Below are 13,346 nucleotides of genomic sequence, written 5' to 3' on the forward strand. Positions count from 1 at the left end.
GGATACAGACAGGGGGAGGGTAGAACGTCTGCAATGGAATACATCCAGGGGGGAGGGCAGAGCATCTGAAATGGGATACAGACAGTGGAGGAAGACTGACTGCAGTGGGATACAGACAGGGGAGAGCAGAGCGTCTGCAATGGTACAGATGGGAATGGCAGGGCATCTGCAATGGGATTCAGACAGAGGGAGGACATAGCGTCTGCAATGGGATAGGGACAGGAGGAGGGCAGAGCGTCTGCAATGGGATACAGACAAGGGGAGGGCAGAGCGTCTGCAATGGGAGACAGACAGGGGAGGGGAGAGCATCTACAATGTGATGCAGACAGGAGGAGGTCAGAGCGTCTGCAATGGGATACAGACAGGGAGAGGGTCTGTATCCCATTGCAGAGAATAAATGAGAATAAATGGATAGAATTGAGGAATTGAAGAGGAGAGGGCATCAGTTTAAGCTGAGAGGGGAATGAATAAAAGGGAAACTGATGGAAACTGTTTTACACAGAAAGTGGTACACAAAGGGAATGAGCTGCCAACGGAAGTGGTTGAAGCATTTATATTAACGATATTTAACCGGCATTTGGGCAAGTACATGGACAGGAAAGGACAAGAATGCTATGGGCCAAGTGCTGGGAAATGAGGTTAGTGTGGTTGGATATTTGGGTCAGCATGGATGAGTTTGGGCCAAAGGGCCTCTCTGCCTCTCTCCATGCTGTAGGACTTGATGGCCCTACAAATAGAACAGCATTTGGGTCAAACTCTCATCTTTCCTTTGGTCATGAGTTCGAATCATATTTGGGCAATGTTCTTTCAAGTTAACTTTGAAGATATTTTGCTTTTCAGTTTGCTATCAAAAATACGTGTGTGTGTGTGTGTGTGTGTGTGTGTGTGTGTGTGTGTGTGTGTGTGTGTGTGTGTGTGTGTGCGCGCGCGCGCACATGCGCGTTTCTCAGTATTTTCCAAAGGGAAATATCAATGTACATATTTACAATATCCTCTCGTCATTCTCTTTCCATCATAGTTTGAGCAATTTTGTTTTGGTCATAAACGTGTTGGTTTAGTAGGTTAAAGAAATCTGCCTAACTTGTTCCTAACACTGATCCTGACACACTCTGAGAACTATATCATTGGCCATATGACCAACCTAGTTATAAATATTTTTTGTGGCCAGTGGAAGACTGGGGCTAGAAAAGGGAGCAGTAAGCCAAAAAATCACAGGGAGTTATCGACTCAATCAGCCAGTGTCAGTGTCGAGGAGTTCGTTGGAGTGGATTCTGATGGATAGGATTTACATCTATTTAGAAAGACAAGGACTGATTAGGATCAGTCAATATGGATTTGTGTGATGGAAATCATGTCTAATTAATGTGATTGAGTATTATGAAGAGGTGACAAAGAAGATTGAAGAAGACACTGTGGTAGATATTGTTTACATAGACTTCAGCAAGGCATTTAATACGGTACCTCATCGTAGATAGATTACTAAAATTAGGTTATATGTAATCTAGGAAAAGCTAATCAATTGGATACAAAATTGGATTGAAGGTAATAGATTGTTTTCCAGACTGGAGACCTATGGCCAGCGGTGTGCTGAAAGAATCACTGCTGAGCTCACTGCTCTTCTTCATGGATATGAATAAATTTGATGGGATTATCAGAGGCATGGCTCATAAGTTTACAGATAACATCACCAACGTGGTTCAGTGAACAGTGAAGAAGATTATCTCAGAATGTAACGGGATCCTTGACCAACAATGAGCCAAGGACTGGCAGATGGAGTTCAATTTAGATATTTGTGAGGTTTGGCATTTTGGTAAGTTAATGCAGGGCAGTTCCCTGGGGAATGTTGCTGAACAAAGAGATCTACGGGTGAAGATTCAGAGTTACTTGAAAGTGGAGTTTAGTTCGGTAGAGTGGTGAGGAACGTAGTTGGCATGCTTGCCTTCATCGGTCAGAACATTGAGTATAGGAGTAGGAGTAGCGAGTTGTGCTTGTATGCAGGTGAGGCCACTTTAAGAATACTGCATACATGTCAGTTGACTCTGCTAAAGGATGGATGTTGCTAAGCTTGAAAGGGTGCAGAAAAGATTTACAAGGATTTTCTGGAAGCTGAGGGTTTGAGCTACAGGGAAATAATGAACAGGTTGAGGCTTTTCCCCCTGGACTGTCAGAGGCTGAATGGTGACATGACAGAGTTTTTAAAAAGTCCCGAGGGACATGGATAGTCTGAATGGGCAAGATCTTTTTCCCAGTGTCGGGGCACCCAGAACAAGACGGCATAGTGTGAAGATGACAGGGCAAAGACTTAGAAGGGACCTGAGGAGAAACTATTTCATACAGAGTCTAGTGGGTGTACTGTCAGAGGAACTGGTGAAAGGGTGTACAATTACACATTTAAAATGTATCTGGATAGGTACATAAATAGGAATGGTTAGGAGGGATGTGGGCAAATGCTGGCAAGTGGGAAGAGATCTGTTTAAGATGCCAGATTGGCGTGGACAATTTGGACAAAAGGATCTGTTTCCACTCTGTATGACTCTCTTTTTCTCACAGCGGGATGAGGAAAAATTCTAAAAGGGCCATTCGAATGGGAATTCTCTTCCCCGGAAGTTTGTGGTGCCTCTCTGATCACAAGTATTCACAGCTGAGTTAATTAAAGATTTGACAGAGAAGTGAGTCACAGATAATGGGACACAGGAAAATGCGGCTGAGACCACAATCTGATCAGCCACAATCTTAATGCCTGGTGGAGAAAGCTCAAATTCTCTAATGACCCACTCCTGCTCCTCAGTCCTATGTTTCTGTGTTCCATTCAACCCCTCAAACCTGCTAGACAGGAGCAGTTGGAGTCTACTTACTGTTATAGCATGGTGCACAGAAACAGAGGAGACCATTTTGTCCTTCAGGACTGTCCCACTCGGTTTGGGAGATTTGGAAAATGTAATTGGAAGACCCAGGCTAAATATGAAAGAGGTCGGTCATCTCTCTTTACAGAGCTTCCCTTCTCTGTAAATTGTGCTTCATTTGTTGAACATATTGTCGATCCAGATTCAGTGTGAATGCAGCCCCCAAATCCCATCCAGTGATGGCTCACAAAAATCAGCTGGTCTCCCTGATTGCAACATTCCATAAAAGACCTTCCAGAAAAATAACACCTGCTAACTTTCCAATAACAGAATGGGAGAACGTCAGAAACAGGGGCAGGTCATTCACATCCCAAGCCTGCCTTGCGCTTCACTAAGATCAAGGCTGACCTGCTCCAAGTCTCAAATCCTCTTTAATATCCAAGTCTTCTTGAGCACTTCCATAGAATACAGAACAAAGAACAGTACTGATGTGGAGATGCTGGTGTTGGACTGGGGTGTACAAAGTTAAAAATCACACAACACCAGGTTATAGTCCAACAGGTTTAATTGGATGCACACTAGCTTTCGGAGCGTCGCTCATTCATCAGGTGATAGTGGAGGGCTCAATCCTCACACAGAATTTATAGCAGAAATTTACAGTGTGATGTAACTAAAATTATACGTTGAAAAATTGATTGTTAAGCCTTTTATCTGTTATAATACAGTGATATTTTCACTTCTTTCATCTGTAAATCACAAAACCTTTTTTTAAAAGTTGCATTCTCAGGTTAGCTGTAAACACTGGTGATAGCTAGACAATTTGTTGAAGGTGTTGGCCCCCTGTGTTCTCTGTCTATGCCATGATGTTTAGTTTGATTCTAATCTAAAAAGTTAGATAACGGAGTTTTATATGAATTCATGCAGTTTTTGAGCTCAGAATTCTACATGCATGCACTTAGGACCTAAAGCCCTCGACGTTGTGCTGTTTATCCTACTCTGAGATCAGACTAAACTACATGCTTCCATTCACTTTGTTCCTTGTGCCTATCCATCAGTGTCTTAAAGGGTAAGGGTGGGTTGCATTTCGGCGAGTCGGTGTGGACTTGTAGGGCCGAAGGGCCTGTTTCCACACTTCAAGTAATCTAAATCTAAGTATTTGACTCTACTACCACTGCTGGCGGTGCATTCGATACACCCACCACTTTTTGTGTAAAGCATCTACCCCGATATTTCCCCTAAACCTTCCTCCAATTAACTTAAAATTATGCCACCTACTGATAGACATTTCTGCCCTGGGAAAATGTTTCTGGCTATTCACTCTCTCTATGCCTCTCATCATGTTGTAAACCTCCAGTGAGAAAAGCCCTCACTCCCTCATGGTTTCTTCATAAAACCTGCTCTCCAGTCCAGGCAGCATCCTGGTAAATCTCCTCTTTACCCTCTCTAAAGCTTTCTTATCCTTCTTATAATGAGGAGACCAGAACTGAACACAATATTCCCTGTGCGGTCTGAGCAGGGCTCTATCGAGCTGCAGCAAAACCTCGCGGCTCTTAAACTCAACCCCCCTGCAACTGATAGCCAACACACATTCGCCTTCTTAACAACCCGATCAACTTGGGTAGCAACTTTGTGGGATCTGTGGACACGGATCCCAAGATCCTTCTGTTCCTCCACACTGCCAAAAATCCTCCCTTTTACCATGTAGTCTACAATCACATTCGAGCTTGCAAGGTGAATCATTTCAGTTTGAACTTCATCTGCCGCTTTTCAGCCAAGCTCTGTATTATATCGATCTCCCGTTGCAACCTACAATAGCCCTCCACATTCTGTACCACTCCAACCACCTTTGCGTTATCGGCAGACTTATTAGCCCACTCTTCAACACCCGTATCCAAGTCATTTATGAAGGTAACAAAGATCAGAAGTCCCAGAACTGATCCCTGCCGGACACCACTGGTCTCTCTCCTGATGTAGCTCTCTGTGTAAGAGAATTCCTGACATTCACTACCCTCTATTTGAAGAAAACGTTCTCTGCTTCAGCACCATGACCTATTGATATGAACAAAAGAGGTAACGCAGGGGCTCAGATAAGAGAGACTGGCCCTGAATTCAAGGCAGTATTTGACTGAGAATGATATCAAGGAACCTGATCAAAATCGCACTTAATGAGAATTAATTATGATGTCAACACTTTTTGGAGTCATTCACGGCACCAGGGAAGATGATTATCATTGGTGGGCATCAATCACCTCAGCCGTGGGACACAATCTGCAGGAGCTCCTCAGCGTAGCTTCCTCAGCTCAGGTATCTCCAGTTTGTCATCATAGAATCCCTACAGTGTGGAAGGAGTCTATTCAGCCCACTGAGTCCAAACTGAGCAGATTAGATGCCCTACAGTGTGGAAACAGGCACTTCGGCCCAACCAGTCCACACCGACCCTCCGAAGAGTAATCCACCCAGACACATTTCCCTCTGACTAATGCACCTAACATTATGGACAATTTAGCATGGCCAATTCACCTGGCGTGCACATCTTTGGATGATGGGAGGAAACCGGAGCAGCCGGAAGAAACTCATGCAGACAAGTGAGGAATGTGCAAACGCCACACAGACAGTTGCCCAAGGCTGGAATCGAACCTGGGATCCTGGTGCTGTGAGGCAGCAGTGTTAGCTACTGAGCCACCTTGCCAGCAGAAGAGGGGGCATTCACTGAAGTCTACAAAATTTTCAGAACAAGTTGTCTCTCTTCAGGTCTTGAAACCATGTGCAGCAAGACTTGGACAACATTCAAGATCGCGCTGTTAAAGTCTGGGTAACATTTATGTAACAGAACTGTACATTTCCACAGTAAAAGGAGTTCATTCAGCACCTCAATCTGGTTTCACAAGAAAGTGGTGAAGCCATTCATCCCATCAAAACTACTGGGCAAGAAGAAGGATAGACCATTCAGCCCCTCCTGCCTGTTGCACAGGAACGTGGAAGTCTGCTCTCTCCCACATGTCACGTACATGGGAACAGAAAGAACCATTGCACACCCAGAGTCACTTACAAAGGAACAGGAAGAGGTTATTCAGCTTGTCAAGCCACTAACGCAGGAACAGGAAAGTGCAAGATATGCTCCACCATCACAAACAAATGGAGCAGGCGCTACACAGACAGACTGCTCCAAATTGATCCACATGGCTTAATTACTCATGGTACATATGTGTTACTTTAACATGGTTTTCTGGCAGTCGGAATGAAGCCAACATTTTTTTAGCCATTCTGCAAGTTACCTTCCATCTCCAAGAAGGCAGACCCATGGTCTCCGTGGAGGTCAGAAGCCGTTGGGGAATAACTAACTGTTTCAGAATGAAGGTATTGTGGCTGCTGACAGGATTGTGTACAAAGTGTCACACAGTAACTGTGCATTCAAGTTTTCAGAGTTCATTCAGAGCCTGTACCTCTCTGTCAACCGACATGGGGGCTCTGCAGATGCGTGTAAACTGTCGTGAATCAAACATTTAATGAAAAATATGAAATTTTCACCTATTCAGCTGTTTGGGAAATAATGAGTTTCTGTCCATACCCATCAAACTTCTTCCTCTCTCACAGCGCTACAGATTAAGCACATAGTTACTGTACTCTCTCCTCATGGTAACATCATGCCAGTGTTTAGTCTGGTCAAACTACTTTGCACTCTCTCAGTGACAAAGAGATCATTGATTATAAAGCAGACCAAATCTTTACACAATGCACCAAATACTCTCTCAACAAAACACAATCAGTGGGAAAGATATTCTAACTTTTATACTTCAATCATTTTGCATGAAGAGCCACATATCATTTACTTCCTGCCCCTGTATGAATTCTGTCAGTGACTTATGACCAAGGACATCCAGGTCCTTTTCAACAAAAGCACTCGCCAACCTCTCTACCATTTAATAAATATAAATGTACATGATGATATTTGTTGTTCACAACTGAATCATTTTTATACGTTATGAACAGCTATTGCCAAACACGGCTCCTGCTGCCACCCATCGATCATTCAGTCCAGAGAAAAACACTATTCTTCTCGTATCTCCATTACCCAATGTTTAATCCATGTTGTATATATTCCACCCCAACCTACCCATGGACTCTAACATTCCCCATTCTCCTGTATTCAAACATGTCAAGCGTCTTCCAAAATTACAAATACTCCACTCCCATTGGTTCTCAACTGTCGATGTCACAATGGACAATCTCCACAAACAGGTTTATCAAAGATCATTTCCCTTTCCTGAATCTAGGCCGAATGTCCCAAATCACATCATTATTCTCCAACTATGCAGTTGTTACGTTCCTTATAAAAGGTTCCAAAATGTTCTCTCACAGCTGACATCAAACTATTTATTTTTCTGTTTTCCCTCTCCATCCTGTTTCAAATATTTAGGTTGAGAATAGCTGCTTTCCAGTCTGCAGGATCCTTTCCAGAATCTCACTAGCTTTGAAGAATAATCAGTAATTCTTTCACTAGCTCTTTTCTCATCTCAATCACTCTGGGATGTCGCTCATCAGATGCAGCAACTTATGAAACTTCAAATCAATTAGATTTTCAATGACATACTCTTCGTTAATTCTGATTTCCTGCAGTTTCCAATTTTTACCAGTCACTCTGTTCTGGAAATTGGTTTCTGTACCCTCCCCTGTGGAGATGGAACCAATCCTTTCCTCTCAGTAGGCAGATGGTTTCAGTCAGCTTGTGAATACATTGGAGGACTGCAGTTCAGAGATGGTGGATATATTACCCACTGCTGCCTGCATAGTACCAGAAGAAATCCAGTTTAATTCATCATGAGTGTCAGCATAGTCCTGTCCCTGATGTGAGGCAACAGGTTATACTGAAGGAGGGGATACAGCTCAGTGCCCACCTCAATTTTGAGACAAGCTGGTTTTACACTTTACACCTGAATGGGTGCAGCTTAGACAAATCTTCCTGGAAATCCCAGAGAGGAAAATATAGTGCCTCGCTCCTCCCTGTTTACACAGCTTCCCTTTTTGTAGTCTCAGCTCCATTTGTTTATCATGGGCCAAGACACACTGTAAGTGCAGTATTCAGAGTGGGGTCCCCAGACCCTCGGGGCTCCCTGAACGAACCCAGTAGCTGACATTACAATCCTGAGAACACCATCCACAGAACCTCCACTGACTTTCTAGATGACAGCAGCAAGTCAATTCCCCACACCCATAGTGCATTCACTCAGTGTCGAAAATGCCTTGGTCTCCTCAGTTTCTCTTCCTGGCTGAGAAAGCTCTTACATATCTACACAGTCGCACAGTAACAGTTTCTCTCTCCAAAGAAGCAGTTGATAATGGAACATTACGTTTCTCTACATCTCAGCGACTATAAGAATTGCTGATGGAGTTGATCACCACGCTCAGAGACGAGAGATAGAGGGAACATAACTCACGGTAAGCAAGGACATCCCGTAATAAATATGATATTCAGGAAGATGTGAAAAGGTAGAACAACTTCCCATTCTGTTTTCCTTTCAGTCCATCATCAGCAATCTTTTTGCTTGCTTTTCCTTTCTCTGTCTCTTTCTCTCTCTATCTCTCTCTCACTCTCTCTCTCCCTCTCTCTCTCCCTCTCTCTCTCTTTCTCTGTCACTTTCTCTCTCTATTGCTGGATATCATCCACTCAACACAAACCTCCCGCTCACCATACCATCCATCCCTGATATAATAATATTATTTCTCAGTTGCATTCAGTTTTGATAGGTTCACTGAACTAGAAACATTATTTGTGGGTTTTTTTTCGACAGACTGCCATACCTGCTGAGATTCTCCAACATTCTTTCAGACGGTGGGGAATTTTATTTCAGATCGCCAGCATCCCCATTTCCTTGGTTATTTCACCTTTAATGTTGTTGTTTTGCGGGATGCCAGCATCACTGGCAAGACGAGCATTTGTTGTCCATTCTAACTGCCCTTGACCATTCGGCCATTTATCAAGGCAAAAGGAGGCAACCACGTTGTTGTGGAACTGAGGTGACACTTAGTTCAGAGAGGGAACTCATATTAGGTTTCTTTACCAAAGGTTATCAATAAAATAAGAAAAGAAATCCTGATGGTTAATTGTTGCCATGCGTGAAATTAGGCTTCATTCCAATTTTTGATATTGGAGTATAAATTTAATCATTGGCTGTGGTAGGATTTCAGACAATGCTTTTAGATTCATAACCTGTGCCTCTGAATTACACAGTCAGTGACATTATTACTCTGTTTAAGAGTCCCTGTTTTGAAGTTACTGTAGAGACAAGAACACGTTTGTGGTCAAACTATTTGTAATTGGAAGAGAGGTCAGAAGAGAACTGGAACCATATAATCTGTTGTTAACGAAGGGGGAGGTGATGGCGAAGTCAGCAACAGAACTCAGGCGGAGTTAGAGATTGGAGATATTATGTAGGTGGGTGTCGGTAGGTTTGATCACAGAGAGAATATGGAGACATAAAACAGTTCACGGTAGAAAGGAGAATCAAGGTTCCGAACAGTCTTATTCCTTCTCAGATGTTTATGATTATGTATTTTGGAAATGCATGAGAAGGAAGTGGCATTGGTGACTGAAAGTTTATGTAGTTGTTAAATATAATCAACCAGAATAGCAATAACATTCAGCATCATTTATAGAATTGACAGAGGTGGACTTACAAGGAACACCAATAATAGCGAGGATGGGATAGTACCCAGCTTGAATTATCATCAGTACGGCTAGTATCCGCAACTCTAAACATGCCCAATCCCAAGAAAGCCAGGAAAGACCCCAGGATAAAACCCTGTCCATTGTTGTGACATTCAAGTCTAATGTTCTCAGATTCGGATCCATTGTTGGAGCATTCTAATGTTCTCAGATTCTGATTCCTCTCTCTTCCTCTGTAGCTAGTGATCACAATCTTGTTGAGGTTGACGCTGCGCCGAATACTATGGCATAACAAGTTGAAAGAAGTCCCTAATTATGGAAGAGGAAAATCCTCCAGTGACCCAGTTAGATCCAGGAAGACTGATATTAATCACAGTCACTGAACAAACAGCCCCAGTTAACCCCATTTCACGGTAACTCTGATATATCATAATAATACTTGGTGTGGGTGGGATTTTGATATCGATGATTATTGGGTTAATGGCACATCTCCAGTTGTAAATATAGAGGTGAGGAAGCGAGATAATTCTTTCTCTTCACAAGCTCGATGCTTATGCTGTGTTTTGGCAGTATAGGAATTGCTGGGCTCCCGAGGCCGTCTGTGTCTGATCACCAGGCCCGCTGCATCTTTTCGTTTTATTTATTTATGTTTAACTTTGACTTCTGTCTGTCCAGCATTTAACTGCTTAGGTGGGTTTAGGCATTTTTGAGAGACACCTACAGAGCCATAGACGATGTAGATGTGCTCTCTAGTTTGGTTCACAACATACTGTTCAACCTACCTAATACACACTTACGGAAGTTATTCTTCACAGTTTCAGTGCAATTTCAGACCATCTATTATTACTGCAGCACACACGATTATTTGTTACTCATTCACAGGATGAGGGTGTCGCTGGATAACAGTGAACCAGATGAGTTTTTCCAACATCGACAATGGATTCCTGGTCATCATAAACCCTTGATTCCAGATACATATTAAATTCAACTTCCACCATGGCAGGATTTGAATTCATGTCCACAGAATATTACCTGGGTCTCTGAGTTAAGAGCCCAGTGATAATATCACTGTGTCATTGCTCCCCCTTGCATATACTTGCATACCTAATTTCCAGAGCATATGTTGTAAAGTATTTACGTGACAGATTTGGTTTTGATATGTAACACACTAATGTTTGCTTCACCTTGCTATTTGTAAGATCCACCCAAACTGATTCTGTGGGAAGTGATGGAAAGGGTCTGTGGCGATATTACCAATAGACTTTGACAAGACGTTCAGGGAGACTCACCTCAACGCTGAGATGATCTGAAGAATTGGTCAGCAATACAGGACAAGCATCAATATTCTTTCCCCCTACTTTGCCAGGATAAGTGTCACCATATTCTTCTGCTCCCTCGCACTCACTGTATACCTGTTATAACACCTACCCCCGAACAAGTCTCACACTCTACCTCCAAATAAGGCTCAAGCATGACCACACTCACTGTTGAATTCAGCACCTTCCTTCCCCCACTTTTTTCTGTCACTGACGCAATAGCCCCGCACACTAATACCACTGCATTGATACAACACTGTGGTCAGACTCCCTCCGGACATCTCACCCTTCCCCCTTCCCCTATACCAGCATGAACAGCAGGGACACCCACTCCCACCCTCACTCCATCCCTCCTCTTCTCCCATTCCAAGAGAAACATCCTGGAATAGGACATAAAGGGCCACTCAGGGTGTTAGAGGGCCCGATATCTGTTCCCTCACCCTCTACCTCGACATGTGGGGAGGATCCTGGAAAGAGCCAGAGAGGACCAGGACACCTTGTGTGGAGATTCTGAAACATCGACGTCCCACCAACCAAGTAAGCTGCAATGTTCAGTAAAGAGGAATTCTCAATTTAAACTCGCTGGGAGTTCCAATCTCATCTCTCTCACATTTCAGGCTTAGTTAAAAGCATTAATGAAAGACTAAAAATATAAATAATGTTTATTCTCTTCAGTAAAAATGTTAAAAAGAAAAATATAAATGATATAAGTTCATTACAAAAAATCTAAAACATGACATTCATTCAAAATTATGGGCAATCGTCATAAATACTCGACATCATTTCTCTCACTAAATCTTCTTACCAGTGTTTGTATTCTAGCATCTGCTTCTTTAATTTCAAAGGAATATCGTGCCCTGCTATCAAATGCTCATAGTAAATGTCCCTTCCTCTCTAAACTTTTCGTAAACTCTCAATATATTTCCACATCAAGTTCGCATTGTCATCTCCTGTGGGCAGCTTTTGCATTATTGTTTGTTTTGTCCTCATTGTTTAAAGTTCTTTCATATAAATTCCACATTCCAACTGGAAAAAGCGGTGGACACCGACCATTTTCTCTGCGTAATCTTCTACCTCCATAGTTATCCTCGAACCAGTCCAGCAGCGATAGCAATTCATCTGGAAGGGCATCAGTCAAATGTTCAATAGCTTCATGAATGTTTTCAATCGGAATAAATGAAAAACCAATTATCATTTTAGCTCTGAAAGAAAACTCTGAGTCAGTGTTATACTTACTCAAGTGTCTCTTTAACATTTTTACTAAAGGGAATAAACATTATTTTTATCTTCATTGCTTTGATTAATGCTTTGATCAAAGCCTGAAAAGGAATAAATATGAGCTGCGCTGAAATAGTTCTGCGCCTAAATGGGTCTGCGGCAAAATGGGCTGCACCAAACAGGTCGCACCAAACAGAATGAAGTATTCAGTAAATTACACAGCACAGGGGGACGCCATATAACCATCCCAGGCTGTTATGCAGAAGCAGGGACACCCTGGGTAGCTGTCAGGAAATGCAGAGTAGAGATCATTACTCATTTTGTGTTTGGAAAGCTGTAACGAGTGGAGTTCTTCAGGGATCTGTATGAGCTCATCAACAAATTACAATCTATTCTAATGAACTGGATAAAGGAGATGGAGCTCAGTTTGATCATGCACCAGGATAATCATTCAATAAGATGTCAAATGGAGACAGAGCGTCTGCAATGGGATACAGACAGGGGGAGGGTAGAGCATCTGCAATTGGAGACAGACAGTGGACGGAAGACTGTCTGCAATGGGATACAGACAGGAGGAGGGCAGAACATCTGAAATGGGATACAGACAGGGGGAGAGCAGAGCGTCTGCAATGGGATACAGACAGGGGGAGGGCAGAGCGTCTGAAATGGGATACAGACAGGGGAGGGGCAGAGTGTCTGCAATGGGATACAGACGAGGAAGTGCAGAGCGTCTGCAGTGGGATGCAGACAGGGGACGGCAGAGCGTCTGCAATGGGAGACAGACGGGGAGGGCTGTGTGTCTGCAGTGGGACACAGACAAGGAAGGGCAGAGCGTCTACAGTGGGATGCAGACAGGGGGAGGGCAGAGTATGAGCAATGGGATACAGACAGGGGGAGGGAAGAGAGTCTGCAATGGCATGCAGACAGGGCGAGGGAAGACTGTCTGCAATGGGATACAGACGGAGGATGGCAGACCGAGGGCAGTACATCGATAATGGGACACAGACAGGGAAGGGCAGAGCCTCTGCAATGCGATACAGACGGCTGAAGGCAGTGCGTCTGTATTGGGATACAGACATGGAAGGGCAGATCGTCTGTTATGGGACGCAGACTGGGCAGGGCACAGCAACAAGCAATGGCATACAGACAGAGGATGGCTGTGAGCAAAGCTTCAGCAGAAAAAAAACAGTGCAATATATATGTGATGGAAATTTTCTGTTTTGTGGAAAAGACGAAACAGCAGAAATTTATTTAAATGCAAGGAGAATGCAGAACTCAGTGTTACAGAGGGATTTGTGTGTCTTA

The sequence above is a fragment of the Chiloscyllium punctatum genome, chromosome 47 (assembly GCF_047496795.1).
Source record: "Chiloscyllium punctatum isolate Juve2018m chromosome 47, sChiPun1.3, whole genome shotgun sequence".
Classification (NCBI taxonomy): Eukaryota; Metazoa; Chordata; class Chondrichthyes; order Orectolobiformes; family Hemiscylliidae; genus Chiloscyllium; species Chiloscyllium punctatum.